The 18,665-nt window shown below is 52.7% G+C and overlaps 1 long non-coding RNA gene across 1 annotated transcript in view; it reads right to left on the bottom strand.

Moving 5' to 3' along the window:
• The window catches only part of LOC140410423 (uncharacterized), a 110,922-nt gene extending 103,959 nt beyond the window's left edge, over positions 1 to 6,963 (bottom strand). The window contains exon 1 of the long non-coding RNA XR_011940646.1: positions 6,852 to 6,963. This is a non-coding gene — a long non-coding RNA (uncharacterized lncRNA). The remainder of the gene's footprint in view (positions 1 to 6,851) is intronic.
• Between the last annotated feature and the right edge of the window lie 11,702 nt (positions 6,964 to 18,665).

The raw sequence follows: 18,665 nt of genomic DNA, 5'->3' as shown, positions 1-18,665 counted from the left end.
GTCGGGTGGGAGAATCGCCGGGGCGCCGTGCATATCCCGCCATGCCGCCCCGACGCCCGCACGCGATTCTCCCACCCCCCCCAAACCGGCACAGCGAGAATCACGGCTGGCCACTGGAAGAATCGCCCGCTCGCCATTTGCAACGGGCGAGCGGCGATTCTCCGGCCCGGATGGGCCGAACGGCCTGCCCAATACGACGCGTTCCCGCCGGCGCCGTCCACACCTGGTCGCTGCCGGCGGGAACAGCGCGGGAACGCTGGGGGGGGGGGGCGGCCTGTGGGGGGCGGGGGGTAGGGGGGTTCCTGCACCGGGGGGGCCTCAAATGGGGTCCGGCTCGTGATCGATGCCCACCGATCGGTGGGCCGGCCTCTCTGAAGGAGGACCTCCTTTCCTCCGCCGCCCCGCAAGATCCATCCGACATCTTCTTGCGGGGCGGCCTCGGGGACGACCTCAACTACGCATGCGCGATGACGGCAATTACGTGGAGCCGGCCGCGTCATTTACACGGTTCCGCTTTTACGCGGCGCCAATGCCCAGCGCGCGTTAACGACGCGACGCCGCTCCTAGCCCCCCGGGGGTGGGAGAATAGGGGGCTGGGAGCGGGCTCTGGTGCTGGAGTGAAACACTTCGGTTTTCACTCCGGCGTCGGCACTTCGACACCCGATGGGAGAAATGTGCCCACAATATTCCAAATGTGGTCTGACCATATTTGTGTACCATCACATCCTTGCTTTATACTCGATCCATCTATTTATAAACCCAAAACTGTTTCAACTTGCCTGGCCACCTTCAGAGAATTATGCACTTGAACCCTGGGGTCCCTCCGCTCCTCTGCTCCTGTGCTCCCGTCAACGTTGTACTATTGAGCCTATATTGTCTCCCCATGTTTCCTCTACCAAAATGCATTACTCTCACATTTCTCTCCATTAAAATTAATCAGCCAGGTGTCTGTCCATTTGGTCAACTTGTTAATGTCCCTTTGAAGTCGCTCAGCATCATCCTCACAATTCACTGTTCTCCCTGGCTTATTATCTGCTAATTTAGAGAATTTGCCTTCAACATCCATTTCTAAATCATTGATATAAATCAGAAAAAGCAAGTGTCCCAACACTTGATCCCTGGGAAACACCACTTTCAACTTGCCTCCAGTCTGAGAAATGCCCATCGATACCTATCCTTCCAACTCTTAGCCACTTCTAATCCATGCCGCCAAGGACCCATCACTCCCAAACATTTCTAATTTGCTAACCAACCTGCCATGTGGCACCATATCAAATGCTTTCTGAAAGTCCAAATATACAACATCCACAGCACTACCTTCATCCACTCGATCCTTCACTAATCTTTTACCATTAATATGTTTGAAGAACATTTTACTCTTTGTTTTAGAAAGCCTGCCATCCTTTCTTCGTGCTTCCTGTTAGCCTTCCTTATTCCTGCCTTAGTCTCTCTCCTGATTTCTGTTGTTATTATTACTCCGGCATGTATCATATGCCTTATTTTCTCCTGAGTAACATTAGTCATCCAGGGTAGTCTAGTTTTGGAGATCTCTTCTCATGGGTATGTATCTAGCTTGCACCCTATTCATCTCTCCTTTAAAAAACGCCCATTCACTGCTGCCTACGGCATTGAGGACCTGGGTTCGATCCCGACCCTGGGTCACTGTCTGTGTGGAGTTTGCACATTCTCCCCGTGTTTGTGTGGGTTTCACCCCAAAACCCAAAGATGTGCAGGGTAGGTGGATTGGCCATGCTAAATAGCCCTTTAGTTGGAAAAAAAAGATTGGGTACTCTAAATTTTTTTTTTAAATCTCCCATTTTTCATCCACTGTTTTGTCCACCAAAATGTGTTTCCAATCAACCTTCTCCAGTTCAACTTTTAAACTCCTAAATTTGTCCTTTTCCTGTCTGGGATCTTAATCCGTGACTGATTTTTACACTTATTATTATATTATGATCGCTATTTCCAAACTGCTCCCTCACTCTGACTTTTTCCATCTGGCCTCCCTCATTTCCTAGGACCAGATCCAGCACAGCTTGCTCCCTGGTAGAACTGGAAATGTACTGTTCCAGAAATTTCTCTTGCACATACTGTAGGAATTTCTCCCATTCCACACCCCACACTCGACCCTTCTCTCTGTCTACCTCAGAGTAATTGAAATCCCCAACTATTACAACCATACTTGTCCTGTAGGTTTCCATAATCTGCATACAAATGTTCTCTTCTACTTCCTCCCCACTATTTGTAGGTCGATAATAAATATCCAACAAGGTCACCTCTCCCTTCCTGTTTCTCACCTCCAACCATTTGGATTTGGATCCAGGAACTGCATCTCGTTCAAGAGCTATGACACTATCTTTAACCAAGATTGCTACTCCTCCTCCCTTTTTACCCACCCCGTTCCGACTAAAAACCTTAGAACCCGGGATGTTAAGTATCCAGTCCTGTTCAGGCTTGAGCCATGTTTTGTCATCGATACTATGTCATATACTATGTCATAGCAAATCAAAAGATTCACAATCTGATTTTTATCTATCTTTACTCAATTACAGAACATCACCTTTAGCAACAGGATTATCTCCATCTCAAATGTTACACAACAGGAATTTAAGAACGACTCTACCTCATTTACATTTTCCCGATCCTGAACAATATTGCACTGTGAAGAAAATTCAACAACAGGAAATGAAACAAAAGCAATATTTTGATCTACATTCAAAAGAATTGTCTATTCTATCTGAGAATGATACTGTTAGATTAAGACTTCCTGAAGGAGGTTGGTCTGACATTGCTCGCATAATTCGGCAATTCTCTCCAAGACCTTTCTGAGAAGAAATCGTAGAGATCTACTTCAAGTCACAGATACTGCGAAGATTTTTCTGAATCTTGATTTGACCCAGACAATATCAAAACAAATTGAACAGCAAATGCATTCAAATTTGATGATCAACAAAGACATTAAAACTTCTTCATCGCCTTTAACATTAAGAAGATCGACAAGGAGAAGAAGAAGATTCAATCGTCTGAGTTTGTCACCTTTTTCATAATTCTAGTGATTGCTGTACATTGTATACACTGCATTTGATACGTAAAATTTTCCTTTAATATTTGAAAGACAATTTTTTTAAAAGGGAGATGTAGTGATCCCTGTATATCAATATCCATGATCAATGTATGTAAAACTAGTACAGTCAAGTCAACACTAGATGTCTCTATCCGATGGTATAAAAAGGACTTTCCCGCTCTTTCTGAGAGCGTGCTTCAGGAGAGTGAACAGACAAGACATAGAATAGCTAGAGAGAGAGGTTATAAGTTATTTCATTATTACATTGCATAGTTAGTTATCTTTACTGTATTTTATTTCTTTTACTAGTTGAATATTAAGTAAAAAGGACTCACAAATATTATTTATATTAGTCAATAAATTAGTTCACCTTTACAAGAAGATTGTTGTTTATTTTATCAACTCGGCTGGTTCAAAGAGTAATATACTATATTGTACAAGGTAATATAACACCCTTTCCTACCCGGGTCCTACGCAAGGCCCTTTCTTTCACTGCAGGTGGTTTGTTTTGATGTTTGTCTTATTCTTGTGGTTTTGTGATGGGCCCTTTGGTCCCCACGTCGGTCTCTCCCTGGGCTCCCCTTTGGGGTTTCCTTTGGTGTCTCCCTCCTGTTGCCCCTCCCCTTTGTTTTGTCTGCTTTCTGTGGCCCTGATGGCTCCTGTGCATCCCCCCCCCCCCCCCCCCGCCCCCCACCTCCTGTTCTATCAGTTGTTGGCTTCAACCAGGTCTTGGAACAGGCTGATGAATGGCTCCCATGCTTTGTGGAAGCAGTCTTCCGGCCCTCAAATGGTGCACTTAGGCTTATCCTCCCTTAACAGGCAGGCCCAGTAATGGCTTGAGTTCAGTCACTATGTCGACTACATCTGGTAGAATTTCTTCACACTTGCCGACTACGGCAAGCTTACCCGGGATCTACCGGCCTCCCCAGCGAGGCCACAGCCGGGCGTCGTTCAGCATTGGTCCACACTAACGTGGACCAGGCGGAACAGCACCCGGGGGGGGGGGTGTCTCCTGGGCTATCGGAGACCCCTGGGTGGTCAAGGCCAGTGCAGGGCGGCTCCCTGGCCTTCCCACTGGAATGTGGGATCCTCGGCACTGCCACCCTGGCACGTTGGCACTGCCAAGCTGGCAGGAGCAGTTCCAGGGTGCGAGGGTGCCTATTGCCAGTGTGGCGCTGCCAAGGGTCAGGGGCCGAGGGGCCATTCCCATGAAAGAAGAGTGAGGGGGGGTTGAAGGGTGGGGGTATGCGTGGCAGGTATTTAGAGGCCTCTGGAAGGTTGGGGGGGTGACAGGGTGTGGGTCCTGGAAGGGTGGGGCCTGGACGAGGGCGTGGGAGAGCCTGAAAAGGGGGGCCCCCCAGTGACCCCATCGGCATTTTCCTCACTTGGAGGGTCCTGGGTAGTGCCATGTGTGGGAGGGTGACATTACCCATGGGTGGGGAGTGTGGGGGTCCCACAAGCTCACTTAGAAATCGGAGCACCCTTTCAAAATGGTGGCCCGACCTCTGCGTTCAGCTCCCAGTGATGGATCAAATCCTAAGGGCACGATTCTCCGGAAAGATTTGCAGTGTTGCAGTGAGCGGGAGCTGCCGCGAGCTTCCCGTCACTCGGCCCATTGAGGCCGTTATTTGGTCCATTTAACAAGGCCTCACGGGCTTCTCGCGGCAAATGGAAGCTCACAAGCCGATTCGATGGCACTGCCTCATCAGCCCCCCCGCTAACAAGGTCAAGCAGCACTTAGGCTCAGCCAACCCCAGCCAGCTCGCAACAATGGACCAGGAGACCGGCCCCAAGATTCGGGGACGCTGACCTGGGGAGGCTCCGAGACACAGTGGAGGCCAGGAGGGATGTCCAGTTCCCTCGAGGGTCCAGGAGGGTCAGCCGTAGGGCAGCCTGTGCTGCCTGGGAGGAGGCTGTGAGCTTGGGGAGTGTGACCAGGAGGCCTGGCCTCCAGTGCAGGAAAAAGGTCAATAAACACACCGGGCAGCACGAGTGAGTGGACACCAATGCTGCCCCCCCCATCCCCCATCCCCAACCCCCCCCCCCAAGACCTTTCCACCCCCAAGATAGCATCCACTCCCCCCCAACTCTCCATGCGACCCCAACCATCCCTCCACCCCCCCCCCTCTCCCTTTAACCCCCCCCAACCCCTCCTTCACACCCCCTCCCACCACTGTGAAACACGCGTGTGGCTAACGATGCCCTCTCTGTGTCTCCTCAGGAAAAGCTCTCGCACAATCGCCGGGAGAGGGCCCAGACTGGCGGTGGTGTGCCAGACATCAGAATCCTCACCACCTTCGAGGTGCGTGCCCTGGAGACGACCCCTGTGCGTGAGGACAGAGCGGTCACCATCACGGAGGCTGGCGGACACCACAGAAGAGGAACCACCGGGCTCCGCCCAGGGTTGACTCCCGGTGCCCCTCCTCCCGCTCGGTGCCCATAGGGCCCTGGGGTTCGCCTCGGGATGGAGGGGCAGCTTGTTTGAGCCCCGACTGCCCCTGCATCATCCTGGCTCTACCCGCCCTGGCAGCTCCCCATGGCCCGCACCATCGTGTCAACGCCCTCGGCGATGCTCCTCAGTGACTGGGACAAGCTCCGCAGCGCCTCGACCATTCCCAGCTGAGAGCGGGACATGTCCAGCAGCACCTCATCAAGGTCAGACTGGTACTGGGTAACAGCCCCCAGTGTGGCGGACATTCTGCTGAGGCCCTCAGCCATGGCTGTCAGCGACTGTGCGACGACACTAAAGTCGGTGGTGTTGTCGATAGTGTGGAAGGATGTAGCAGGTTACAGAGGGATATAGATAAGCTGCAGAGCTGGGCTGAGAGGTGGCAAATGGAGTTTAATGTAGAGAAGTGTGAGGTGATTCACTTTGGAAGGATTAACAGGAATGCGGAATATTTTGCTAATGGTAAAGTTCTTGGAAGTGTGGATGAGCAGAGGGATCTAGGTGTCCACGTACATAGATCCCTGAAAGTTGCCACCCAGGTTGATAGGGTTGTGAAGAAGGCCTATGGAGTGTTGGCCTTTATTGGTAGAGGGATTGAGTTCCGGAGTCGGGAGGTCATGTTGCAGCTGTACAGAACTCTGGTACGTTTGCATTTGGAGTATTGCGTACAGTTCTGGTCACCGCATTATAGGAAGGACGTGGAGGCTTTGGAGCGGGTGCAGAGGAGATTTACCAGGATGTTGCCTGGTATGGAGGGAAAATCTTATGAGGAAAGGCTGATGGACTTGAGGTTGTTTTCGTTGGAGAGAAGAAGGTTAAGAGGAGGCTTAATAGAGGCAAACAAAATGATCAGGGGGTTAGATAGGGTGGACAGTGAGAGCCTTCTCCCGCGGATGGAAATGGCTGGCACGAGGGGACATAGCCTTAAACTGAGGGGTAATAGATATAGGACAGAGGTCAGAGGTAGGTTCTTTACGCAAAGAGTGGTGAGGCCGTGGAATGCCCTACCTGCAACAGTAGTGAACTCGCCAACATTGAGGGCATTTAAAAGTTTATTGGATAAACATATGGATGATAATGGCATAGTGTAGGTTAGATGGTTTTTGTTTCGGTGCAACATCGTGGGCCGAAGGGCCTGTACTGCGCTGTATCGTTCTATGTTCTATTTTCTATGTTGCCCCCCCAGAGACTCCCCCCACCCTCCCACGGCGACCCACCACTGCGCAGCATCCCCCACCCCCAGCCGAGGGTCCCAGCTGAGGGTCCCCCACCCCCCATCGAGCACTGGGGTGGCCAGCACGCCGGGCTCTTTGTCTGTGAGCAAAGATGGCTACTCACCTCCTTAGCTCCCCACAGAAGCCCTTCCACCAGCTTCTCGTCTTTCAAAAGGAGCGCTAATCGGCGCCAGCGTGACCACTTGCTGGGGAGGCCGCTGAATCACAGGAGGCTGTTGGATATAATATAATAATCTTTATTTTCACAAGTAGGCTTACATTAACACTGCAATGAAGTTACTGTGGAAAGCCCCCAGTCGCCACAATCCGGCACCTGTTCGGGTATACAGAGGGAGAATTCAGAACGTCCAATTCACCCAACAGCACATCTTTGGACTGTGGGAGGAAACCGGAGCACCCGGAGGACACCCACGCAGACACGGGGAGAACGTGCAGACTCTGCACAGACAGTGACTCAAGCCGGGAATCGAACCTGGGACTCTGGTGCTATGAAGCAACAGTGCTAACCACTGTGCTGCCCATATGGGATGGCCTTGGTTCATTGTATGGAAATTAGGCTTAAATGATGATAATTGGTTTCACGCCACACTCCCGATTTTGCCTACGGGATCGGACGTGTTGCTTGCAAACTGCTTCTCATTGTCTGCTTCTCCCTCCCGCTGTTCACCCACCTTGTTTCGCTTGAGCGACAGTGTATCGAGGCCGGAGAACCTGGCCCTAAGTGTGGGCTAAACCGGTGAGAAACTTCCTAGGGCCCAAAAAAGTGACTGGGGGCTGGATTCTTCTGCCCTGCACACCCGGCGACCGGAGAATCCCCCCTGACGTCAATATCGCCATGGGCGGGACGCGGACAATGGAAACGTCCATTGACGTCGGGGTGTTTCTCCAGTCGCCGGGCGTGCGCGGGCGGAGAATCCTGCCCTAAGGATGCGATTCCCCCAAAAGGAACCAAGTCCCCTAGCAAGTGCCTTGAGCTGCATGTTTCCCGGCACTCGCAGTGGAAGCTTCCCGTAAAATCCCCCACAGATGATCTTCGACATTTTTCCATTGAATTCTGCCCCAGGGGCGACATTCTCCGACCTCCCGCCGGGTTGGAGAATCGCCGGGGGCTGCCGTGAATCCCGCCCCCGCCGGTTGCCGAAGTCTCCGGCACCGGAGATTCGGCGGGGGCGGGAATCGCGCTGCGCCGGTTGGCGGACCCCCCCCGCTCCATTCTCCAGCCCGAATGGGCCGAAGTCCCGCCGATAAATTGCCTGTCCCGCCTGCGTGGATTAAACCACCTTTTGAACGGCGGGACAAGGCGGCGTGGGCGGGCTCCGGGGTCCTGGGGGGGCGGCGCGGGGCGATCTGGCTCCGGGGGGTGCCCCCACGGTGGCCTGGCCCGCGATCGGGGCCCACCGATCCGCGGGCGGGCCTGTGCCGTGGGGGCACTCTTTCCCTTCTGCCTCCGCCACGGTCTCCACCATGGCGGAGGCGGAAGAGACTCTCTCCACTGCGCATGCTTTGGAAACTGTCAGGGGCCGCTGACGCTCCCGCGCATGCGCCGCCCGGGGATGTCATTTCCGCACCAGCTCGCGGGGCAACAAAGGCCGTTTCCACCACCTGGCGGGGCGGAAATTCCTCCGGCGCCGGCCTAGCCCCTCAATGTTGGGGCTCGGCCCCCAAAGATGCGGAGCATTCCGCACCTTTGGGGCGGCGCGATGCCCGACTGATTGGCGCCGTTTTGGGCGCCAGTCGGCGGACATCGCGCCGTTTCGGGAGAATTCCGCCCCAGGTCTTTACACTTCAGCTCCCTGGTCCACACTGCCCAAGGTCCTGCTCCCAGGGCCCCGTTGACAGGGGTTCACGCACTCCCGCATGATTGACCCCGAGCCAGTCACATGGTCCATGGAGTCCAATCCCTTAAACAGGTCGCGTTACCACAATTACTTCCCCTATTACTGCGGTCTTTTACCTTTGTCGTTTAATCTCTCCCGCCTTCCATGTCATGAATTTTCTCTTTTCCTTTTTCCTACTCTCCCTCCTTTCCCTGACTGTGCATTTGCTTAACGCCTGCTACATCTCGAACATTTTGCAGATCTGATGAAACATAAACTCCATTTCTCTCTCTCTACAGATACCTGAGCCGCTGAGTGTTTCCAGCATTTCTGACAGTGAGGGCCTTCTTAGGGCTTTCTTCCATTCTGGCTCCCTCTCACAATCTCTGCTACCAATGTGCCTGTCCCAATTACACACACAGACAGATATAAAAATAACATTCTCACTGTGACACATGCTTTTGGCGGTATCTGTAACTGTGATTTGTGCCTTTAATGTGGAGATGACTGGATGAAAAGAGGACTGTTTTTGCACCTAATCAGATTTAGAACCAAACAACATGACCCTCAAGGGGCAAAATTCTAATGGATGTGGGAAATATATCCGAGCTGCTTTTTGCCTGACTGGCACTGACGTCTCCTCATCATAGAAGTGTATAGCCGACCCACAGCCTCCCGCAGTCACAGCGATACAGCCAAAGGGCAGGTATCATGTTAGCTACGTGTCGGGCAGCACACTGGCGCAGTGGCTAGCACTGCTGCCTCACAGCGCCGAGGACCCGGGTTTGGTCCCGGCCCCGGGTCACTGTCCGTGTGGAGTTTGCGTAATCTCTCATTGTCTGCAAGGGTTTCACACCCACAACCCAAAGATGTGCAGGTTAGGTGGATTGGCCACGCTAAATTGCCCCTTAATTGAAAAAGAAGCACTTTAAATTTAAATTTTTTAAATCTACGTGTTAGTCTTGATTCAGCAGGTAGCATTCCCGCCCCTGAATCCTGAACCTGGATCATATCCTGTAATCCAGTGCAGTACTAAGGGAATGCAGAACTGTCCGAGGTGCAGTTTTTGAATGAGACATTAAACTGCAGCACCATCTGCTCTCTGAGGGGGTTGTAAAAGGTCCCATGGCACTATTTGGAAGATGAGTGATGGACTTCTCCCTCGTGTCCTGGCCAATATTGATCCCTCAATCCCAAAATCACACTATCTGGAAATTATTACATTGCAGTTCGTGGGAGTTTATCGGTGCCAATTGGCTGCCATGCTTCCCACATAACAACAGCAATTACACTGCAAGAACACTTCATTGGCTGCACGGTGCTTTGCAACATCCTTAGGTTGTATAAGGTGCTATATGGACCCAAGTCCTTTTTCTAAACTTAACACAAATGTAGAAAGTTAACAAAGACACAGACAGGCTGGGTCTGGATTGGGAACGTCAATGTCCATCACCAAGGGTGGCTCTGTAGCACCACTATTGACCAAGATGGCTGGACCCTAAAGAACGTAACTGTTAGACTGGGCCTGTGGTATGTGGTGAGAGAACCAACAAGAGGGCGACATCTACATGATGCACCCTCACACTGAGGGCAACCTCTATCTTGTGGTGTGGCACTAAGGTAAAGCAATTAGCCATAGTCCACGAAGGACCACTAGCATCTCTCTATCTCTCTCTCTCTCTCGTTCTCTCTCTCTCTTTTGCTCTCTCTCGCTCTCGCGCTCTCCATTAGAGAGCGACAAAAGATGGATCCTGAGTGCACCGCTCCATAAGCATTCAGCAAGGTGAGGAGTCAGGCCTCCAATGGCTACCACAGCAAATATGGGGCTGGAACCTGTGCCATTGGCACCATTACCATAATGCTAAACAGGATAGATTCAGAACAGATGCAGCAGCTGGAAAGTAGATACCATGAGGCGCTGCGGGTCAGCAGCAGCAGAATTGTATTCAACCACAATCTGTAACCTCAGGGGCTGGTTTAGCACAGTGGGCTAAACAGCTGGCTTTGAAAGCAGACCAAGGCAGGCCAGCAGCACGGTTCAATTCCCGTACCAGCCTCCCCGAACAGGCACCGGAATGTGGCGACTAGGGGCTTTTCACAGTAACTTCATTTGAAGCCTACTCGTGACAATAAGCGATTTTCATTTTCATGTTCATGGTCTGGCATACGCCCCCCTCTACCATTCCCACCAAGCCAGGGGAACCACCCGGGTTCAATGAAGAGAGGAGGAGAGCATGTCAGGAGCAACATCAGGAATACCAAAAAAATGAGGTGTCGACCTGGTGACACTATAACACAGAACTACTTGCATTCCAAACAGCATAAGCAGCATGTTTTAGACAGAGCTAAGTGATCCCACAATCAACGGATCAAATCTAAGCTCTGTAGTCCTGCCACATCCAACTGCGAATGGTGGTGGACAATTAAACAACTCACTGGAGGAGGGGGCTCAAATATCTCTATCCTCGATGATTGAAGAGATCACTTCTCGGCCTTTTGGCTCAGTTCAAGCGTTAGATCAAGCCCAAGGTGAGGTGCGATGCCTTTTCTTGGCAGCTTGGATCTTGTATGTCTCTCTCGTGGACACCCTGAATTGGCTTGAATTTGAATTTGAATTGTTTTTTTGAGCAAACAATGGGATGGAGAAAGGGTTTGCCCTGTCCACTCTGCGCATTGGCTTTGTAACTTTAAGGATAGGATAAAAAATTAAAAATAGATCAATGATGGAGGAGCCCAGCACATCAGTACAAATACAAGGCTGAAACATTTGCCAGAAGTGCAGAGTAGATGATCTATCTCGGCCTCCCCCAGCATCACAGGTGCAGTCTTCAATCAAGTTGGTTCATTCCATGTGGCCGAGGGTGTTGGATACTGCTAAAGGCTATGGGCTCTGATAATATTCTGGCAATAGTGCTGAAAACTGTTGCTCCAGAACTTCCTAGCCAAACTGTTCCAGTACATCTACCACACTGAATCTACCCGGCAATGTGGAAGTTTGTCCATGTCCAGTGGTTAGCACTGCAACATCACAGCACCATGAACCCGGGTTTGACTCCCGCTTGGGTCCATATGTTCTCCCCGTGTTTGCGTAGGTTTCCTCCGGGTGCTCCGGTTTCCTCCCACAAGCCCTGAAAGACGTGCTCGTTAGTGAATTGGACATTCTGAATTCTCCCTCAGTGTACCATAACTAGGGGCGACTAGGGGATTTTCACAGTGACCTCGTTGCAATGTTAATGTAAACCGACTTGTGACAATAATAACGATTATTATTATTATTATTATTATGTATGTCATGTACACAAAAAGCAGGACAAATCTAACCTGGCCAATTACCGCCCTATCAGTCTTCTCTCCATCATCAGGAAAGTGATGGCAGGTGTAATAGTTAGTGCTATAAAGGGCAGCTGCTTTAGTAATAACCTGTTCATGGATCCTCAGTTTGGTTTCCGCCAGGGTCACTCAGCTCCATACCTCATTACAGCTTGGTCCAAATATGAAAAGATTTGAATGCCAGAGGTGAGGCGAGAGTGACTGCCCTTGACATCAAGGCAGCATTTGACCGAATATGGCATCAAGGGCCCCCTAGCTAAACTGGAGTTACCGGGAAACAGGGGGAAAACTCTCCGCTGGGTGGAGTTATACCCGGCACAAAGGAAGATGGCTGTGGTGGCAGGACATCAAGGACTGCACGAGTTCCTCAGGGTAGTGTCCCAGGCCCAACCATCTTCAGCTGCTCATCAATGGTCTCCCTTCCATCATAAAGTAAGAAATGGGGATGTTTGCCAATGATTGTAGTGATCATTTGTGACAAGCAGTTCAGAAACTGAAGCGGTGACAATGTGCAGCAGGCCCTGAATTTTCAGGATGGAGCGTGTTCGGTGTCCACCATGCTGAGAGTCGGTGAGGAACGCATCGGCAGCGGCTCCGACAAACCCACTGCCATTTTACGCTCCATTGAAATCGGGCGCCGCGCCGCTTTCGCAATGCTCTGCACCCCACGGCCTCCGTACGTTGGCTGAGGCCCGCCCCACAGTGCTCCGTCCCCGACCAGCCGAGTTCCCGACAGCGTGGGTCACGTGTGGTCTCACCCGTCGGGAACTCAGCGTGGCGGCTGAGGACTCAGTCCAGCACCTCCACTGTCGGGTGAGGGCCGATCCGCGGGGCTGGGGGCACTGTGGTGAGATGGTCCGGGGTGCGCCAGCCGGCCGAGGGGTGAGACTATTTTCCGGGCCGGGTCAGCGAGTGGCATCTGCCACGAAGCTCGGCGCGGCCGCTGCAGGCCACGGAGCCGGCAATTCTCCAGGCCGCATCATGCAGCTCGAGCCGGGTGCTCTACGCTGCCTTCCTGCTAGCCCCAGCCAAATGGGGAATCGGTGGCCGTTTGGCGCCATTTTCCTCCACCGTTTTCATGCCGTCGTGGGGACATAGTCTCCAAATCGGAGAATCCAGCCCCCTATTTCTCGTTTAAATATGCTGATCTGGATCTCGCACAGGGGCGAGGTTCGGTTGAATCTTGTGAGACGCCTCGGGTGTCACAAATCTCATGAGAAGCCTCTCCTGAAATTCAACAGCCTCGTCGCGACAACACGTCGGCTGCGACGAGCCCGATAAATCGCGGCCCATGATTCCACGGCGTTGAGAGCTAGTCGCTGCCCGTTGGGTTGGCCTTTCAGTGCCCCCTGGTTGACCATTCGGTCAGAACAGGTAATTGGGCATTCCAGGAACACATTTTCGTCCGCGCGGTGGTTAGGGGTTTCCTGCTTCAGAAAATGTTTTCTTGTAAAGGCGGATGCTTCATGAGAGGAGCAAGTTTCCAAACTGTCCCAATGCTCCCCCCCCCCCCACCGTCACCAACTAACTCCCTTCCTACAATTTGCCCAAACTTTCTCTTCAGATTGTGGGTGGAGGGGGAGGGGCATGGCAAAGGATGGTGCACATTATGTGAACCTAGGCCGAGAGGTAAACACGGGGTATCGACAATCAGCAGCCGGTGACGTCAAAACCAAATCTAATCAGCAAAAGCAGCCATTGTAGATCAGTGCTGAGTGGCTGGAGTTAGGCTGGGAAGTATGTGGGTCGACCTGACCCCCCCTGCTGCAAATGGTTCAGTGTTCATCTCTGAGTGGTCCAGGCAGACAAGCACATCAATCAGAGTATTCCCAGCCCTTTAAATCAGGCGAATGACTCACAAAGCAGTTTGCTTTTTGATGTGCAAATAAGGTGAGATGACACAGGCCTGATGTGTAAACATTTCTCAACTGGCTTTCGTTTGCCTGTTTGTGTGTGCGCCTTGGGCACCTTGCGGCAAACTCCAGCAGCTGGCAGTTTTTCTAGCGGATCTCGTTATAAATGGATGTTAGGATAGGAGGGAAAGATATAGATAGCCCCTGTCTAGAGGCTAACGGCAGCTGTGGGACATTTCCTGGAACCTGTCATGAGGGACAGACTGATTGAGTACTTGGAAGAGTGTAAGCTGATCAAAGAGTCAGCCTGGACTTGTAAAGGGTAGGTCAGGTCTGCCTCAGCCAGCTGAATTCTTCTTTAAGGAGGTCACTAGAGCAGTGGATGGTCGATGCATGTTATTTACATGCACGTCCAGAAAGTATTCAATAAGATGTCACGCAAGAGAAGATTAGCAAAAATGAAAGCATGAGACACTGGTGGTAGCTTTTTGAGGTATAGGAATAAATGCACAGAACTACACACAGTATACAGAATGGAATCAGGCCATTCAGCCCAACCTGTCCATGTCAGCATTTATCCTTGACTTGGACCTCCTATTCAACCTCGGCTAGTAGCTGGAGATGGATAGAAAGCTGGTTAGCAGACAGGAAGCAAAAAGTTGGAATAAAGTTATCTGATGGGCAGGCAGTGACTAATGGTGTGCTAGGACCCCAACTGTTCACATTATATGTTAATGATTTGGACGAGGGAACTAAATGTACTACCTCCAACTTTGCAGATGATACAAAGTTGGGTGGGATGGTGAGCTGTGAGGAGGATGCAGAGATGCTTCAGCAGGATTTGGACAGGCTGAGTGAGTGAGCATATGCATGGCTGATGCAGTATGATGTGGATAAATGTGAGCTTATCCGCTTCGGCAGCAAAAATAGGAAGGCAGATTATTATCTGAATGGGTGTAAATTGAGAGAGGCGGATACTCAGCGAGACCTTGGTGTCCTCGTGCATCAGTCACTGAAAGTAAGCACACAGGTACAGCAGGCAGTATAGAAGGCAAATGGTATGTTGGCCCTCATAGCGAGAGGATTTGAGTCTAGGAATAGGTATGTTTTACTGCAATTGTATAGGGCGTTGGTGAGGTCACACCTGGAGCATTGTGTGCATTTTTGGTGTCCTTATCTTAGGAAGGATGCTCTTGCTATGGAGGGAGTGCAGCGAAGGTTTACCAGGCTGATTCCTGGGATGACGGGAGTGCCATACGAGGAGAGACTAAATCGGTTAGGATTATATTCATTGGAGTTTAGAAGAATGAGGGGGGATCTCATAGAAATTTACAAAATTCTAACAGGATTAGACAGGGTAGATTCAGAAAGAATGTTCCCGATGTTGGGAGAATCCAGAACTAGGTTTCATAGTTTGAGGATAAGGGGTAAACCTTTTCGGATTGAGGTGAAGAGAAATTTCTTCACCAGAGAGTGCTGAATCTGTGAAATTCACTACCACAAGAAGTAGTTGAGGCCAAAACAGTGTGTAATTTGAAGAAGGAATTAGATATAATTCTTTTTTAAAAATAAATTTAGAGTACATTTTTTCCAATTCAGGGGCAATTTAGCGTGGCCAACCCACCTATCCTGCACATCTTTGGGTTGTGGGGGTGAAACCCACACAGACACGGGGACAATGTGCAAACTCCACACGGTCTGTAACCCAGAGCCGGGATCGAACCTGGGACCTCAGCGCCGTGAGGAAACAGGGCTAATCCACTGCGCCACCGTGCTGCCCAATTGGATATCATTCTTGGGGCAAAGGGATCAAGGGATATGGGTCACTAAAAGCAACAGGTGCAGCAAGCAATCAGGAAGGCAAATGGTATGTTGGCCTTCATCACGTGGGGATTTGAGTTCAGGAATAAATATGTCATACTGCAACTGTGCAGAGCCCCGGGGAGACTGCACCTGGAGTATTGTGCAGTTTTAGTCTACTTATCTAAGGAAGTATATACTTGACATAGAGGGAGTGCAACAAATGTTCACCAGACTAATCCCTGGGAGAAGGGATTGTCTTACAAGGAAAGATTGAGGAAACTAGGCCTGTATTCTCTAGAGTTTTGAAGAATGAGACGTGGTCCCATTGAAAACTTGACATTATTACAGGATGTGTCTAGATGTGTGTGGTGGCTTGAGACATGCACTGGAGGCTTCCAGCAGTTACAAAGGGGTTTATTGATGAAAGGCACAGAACACTATATACCATTACACCAGCTCCCTGGTCAACTTTGCCTGGGGTATGCACCCCACTGCACAAGGTCTTTCTCTCAGGGCCCCGCACAACCTCCCCATTGGCCGGGATGCTGTGATCGCCTCCAGGTTCACCGGTTGGGGGGGGAAACACTGGCCAGGGGCACGGGCACCGCATCCCCCCCCCCCCCAGTCCCATCGGATCGCTGGGGTGACAGTGGTGGGGATGTAGGGTGTGGTGGGTGGGGGGTGGGTGGGTTGGGGGGAGGGTGCAAGGAGCCCAGGCCACCCACAACATCCACCCATTCCAACCACTCCGCCCCAACCCCCCTCCCCGCACACCCTCTCTGGCCAGCCCAGACAAGCCCACCGCTCACATCTGGCGGAGCACCGAGGCAGTGGTAAAAGGTGTTTGATGTGACAAAATATGTACAGATTTGTGCCCTAGCCCCGATCGCTAAACTGTGCCCTACACCCAAGCCAACTTAACTGGTACCTAACTTTCAGGCCTTATGGGCCCTAACACTACTTCGAGGTGGATCCCCAGATGGTACATCAGAGGTGGAGACAGCCTGCTGTGATTCCTGCCCTGTGACCCGGGTCACCATTGGTGGCCGCCTTCTGGGGCAGGCGGGCCTGGATGGGCCCTGCTGCTCGGGTGTGCCAGGAAGCGCCCTGTTCTGCCTGATGCCCACCAGATGTGCCAGGTACAGGACGGGGGGGGGGGGGGGGGGGGAGGGGGGGAGTCCGAGGTGATGCGGTGTCATGAGAACCTCTCCTGCGGGAGTCACCGGCAAGGGCCCCATCACCTCCTCCTCCCTTGGAGTGCCCGATGGCCCCCGGGCTAATCCATGGGACAGGGGTGCGAGGGGAGCTACCACCTGAGGGTCCTCCTCCACATGGCGCTGCCAGCCATGGAGGCCCGCATTGATCTCGGCCAGGGTCTGCATGCTCGCGGCTATGGAGCACACGGAGTGGACCATCTCCGCCTGGGAGTGCGCCACACCACCCATTGACTGTGCTACCACCTTCTGGGTTTGTATCACATCAGCCAGTGACTGCGCCACCACCCTCTGGGACTGGGCCACGATGGCCAGCGCCTGGGCAATGCCGCCGACGTTCTCAGCCATGGCCTGCTGTGACTGGGCCATGTCGAGGAGCGCCGCTGCGATGTCAGGTGGTTCTGGCACATGGCTGCCTGTGAGAGGGCAGCCCTGTCCTGGGCCTCGGCCAGCGCCTGCACAGAATGTCCCAGACCCTGGACATGCTGATCCAGAGCCAAAGCCGTTGCCCCCAATGCCTCCACCGCGGACGCCACCCGTGAGATGTTGGTCTGGGTGGCACTTATTATCGGCACCAGCTCCTGCTCCTGCACGCGGTTGGACTCCACCAACTGCACCCGCAGGTACTGAAATCCCGCCGACAACCCCTCATGCAGTCCCTGGCTCTGCGACTGTATCTCCACTAGAGATGGAGCTGTCCCTTCCAGAAGCCCAAAACCCGCCTGGGAGGCAGCTAATCCCTGGAGTGGGCCTGCCTTCTCACTGTCCGCACCTCGGGAGTTCCTACCTCCACCTGCTGTACCAGAGCAGCTGTATGGTGCGCACCAGATAGTGTCCCAGGAACCTCTTCCCTAAAGTGCCCAACCGAGGTGAAAGTTTCTGGGATGGTGGAGGGTGTTGGAGACAGCTGTGACGGGAAATTTGTGTCAACATTGGACTCGAGCCCCTGGGCATCCTGGGTTTCGGGCCAAGGGCTATCGTCCGAGCTGCTCTCCTCACTGTTTGGCTCATGGGGGGACTGCACTGTGGCACTGGCTGGGGGCGGGGGACATTGGATGGACCCGCCCCATCGCCAGCAGGTCCTGCAAGACACAAGACAAGACAAAAGATTGGACCGCAGGCCGTGGGCGTGGGGGATGTTGGGTGAAGGCGAGAGTGAAGGTGAGAGTGAGGGTGGTGTGGGAATGGTGGTGGGGGGGTTGAACAAGTGTCACGGGGAACCGCAACTCGGCAGGGTTCACTCCCTTGCCCACGGCTGACCTCCCATTCCGGCAACCACCCATTCCTCTGGGTCGCTTACCACGTCCAGGGCCCTCTGCTCTGCCACGTTGAGAGGCCGCAGGTCCGGCAGTCCCCCTCCAGTTTTCTCCCACTCCCGGAGATCTCCTCCTGGGAGGTTGGGGAAACAGAAATAACAGCGTTAGACAGTCCGACGCATGCAGCCCAGGGGGTGGGTAGCTGGTGACCTCAGTGGCCAGGGCACCCGGCCATGGTGGCGGGTATGGGTGCCAGCATGAGGCGCAGAGTGGGGTTCAGCCAACCTCCGGTTTGGGGGTCGGGTTATGCGTGTGTGGGATGCGGGTTAGAGCCATGAGCTCGGTGCTGCCACCTTGAGGAGGTTGTGCAGGTTTTCTGGGACGATTGTCCGGTCTGGACAGTGTTGCTGGTGGCGCTGCCCGCCTCTGCCACCTGCGTCCAGGCACGGCGAATGGCGGCGGCAGGGTCATCCGCCTCTCCTCCACTGTGTCCAGGAGGGTCTCCAACTCGGCCTCTGTGAAATGGGGTGTCGTTCTCCTCGCTGCCATCTTGTTGGCTGGGATGGTGTGTGTGGGGAATGAAGTGTGTATGTGCGGCTGCAGCTGTCATCCTCCTGAGTGTCAATCGCGAAACCGGCGAACCC

The sequence above is a fragment of the Scyliorhinus torazame genome, chromosome 4 (assembly GCF_047496885.1).
Source record: "Scyliorhinus torazame isolate Kashiwa2021f chromosome 4, sScyTor2.1, whole genome shotgun sequence".
NCBI classification, from domain to species: Eukaryota; Metazoa; Chordata; class Chondrichthyes; order Carcharhiniformes; family Scyliorhinidae; genus Scyliorhinus; species Scyliorhinus torazame.
This window is presented reverse-complemented; position numbering and strand designations above follow the sequence as displayed.